Source organism: Pundamilia nyererei, unplaced genomic scaffold (assembly GCF_000239375.1).
Source record: "Pundamilia nyererei isolate P.nyererei 1_Seehausen unplaced genomic scaffold, PunNye1.0 scaffold00003, whole genome shotgun sequence".
NCBI lineage: Eukaryota > Metazoa > Chordata > Actinopteri > Cichliformes > Cichlidae > Pundamilia > Pundamilia nyererei.
The window spans coordinates 8,750,632-8,752,164 of record NW_005187404.1 but is presented as its reverse complement, the minus strand read 5'-3'; positions in this window follow the sequence as shown (position 1 = coordinate 8,752,164).

Sequence of the window (1,533 nt, the reverse complement as noted above, 5' to 3'; positions counted from 1 at the left end):
TCATGTTCTCATCACTCACCATAAACAAGCTGCTGGGGAGTTTATGAGGAATCAAAGTGAGACAAAACACCTCCTCTAAAGGATCCTGGTGCAGTTGTGTGGCTTGCACTCAAGTCTGATTACTGTGTTCACAAACAAACTACACTGAAGTGGAAAATTAAACCAGAGCTCAATTTAAACAGACTAAACAGCCCAGCTATGAAAACGCGCTGCTCCTATTCTAGGAGGAGATGGTGGAGGAAGAAGTCCAAGGAGACAATTAGTGTCAGAAGAAATTCACTCCACTCTTATTGGTCATCTTCACAAACTTCAGAGAGTACTTCTTCTGAGAGACAACCACATGGTGGAGACAAAGGTTGTTAATAGAGCCTCATTAGAGGGAGTTTGTGAATATGGTCATCACCAACAAGATGAGAGATTCAAAGGAGAACACTTGAAACCCAGCACATATTTAAGTGGATAAATACTGTCAGATGTTCTAGGAATTGAGGAATTGGGAGCATGAAACAGTTTAAAATGTCTTGGTATGCTGATGCATTAAGAGTTCCTTTCACTGGAACTAAGGGTCCAAGCCCAGCAGCATTCAGCCCCACACCATATTCACACCGTATCAAACTCTACACTTGGCACATTAAATGTCATGGTTCGGCCGTGTGGCAGGCAGAACTGGACCAAAACGCAGGACTCTGAGACAAGGGTGAACTAAAAGAGGCAGCCGTATTGCATTGTAGCTGAAAACTCCATTAAATAGACTTGCAAAAATAAAACCTAAACTAGAACCTGGAAACGAATAACTGAACACTGAGAAGCTAGAAACTAGGCTCACCGCCACAGGGCGCACTGAAGAAAAAAACCACACAGCATTATGAGGGCACAACACTGACAGAAAGAAACACGGGGCTTAAATACACTGAAGGATAACGAGGGGATGAGACACAGCAGGAGAGCACAGCAGAGAGTGAGCAAACATAATAAGACAAGCAAAATTAGATACACTGCACACAGGAGAGTGACTATCAAAATAAAGCAGGAAACATGGCACAATTCACAAAGACACAGACTAGACACTGAGACATGAAACATGACAGACCTGGACACAGAGGAAACATGAAACACAGAGACAAAAAGGTAACCAAACATGGAACACTGGGAAGGTACAGAAGCAAGAAGCTAGAAGTATAAAACATAACATCAAGAGAACTAAAGCCAGGAATAGCAAATAAGAAATACAAATTAAACAGATACAAAACACTGGGTTAGCGACCAAGGACTGTGACAATACAGTCATGTATCACTCAGCCATGGAAACATATTCCATGAAGCTTTCTGCGCACTGTTCTTGAGCTAATCTGAAGGCCACATGAAGTTTGGAGGTCTAATGATTGACTCTGCAGAAAGTTGGTGACCTTTGTCATTATGTACCTCAAAATCTGCTGATCCCTATGGGCTCAAAATGTGGTCATAAATATTTTGTACTTGTAAAAAAGATTTGTATGTGTAAAAAAGATTTGTGTGTGCGTAAAAAAGATTTGT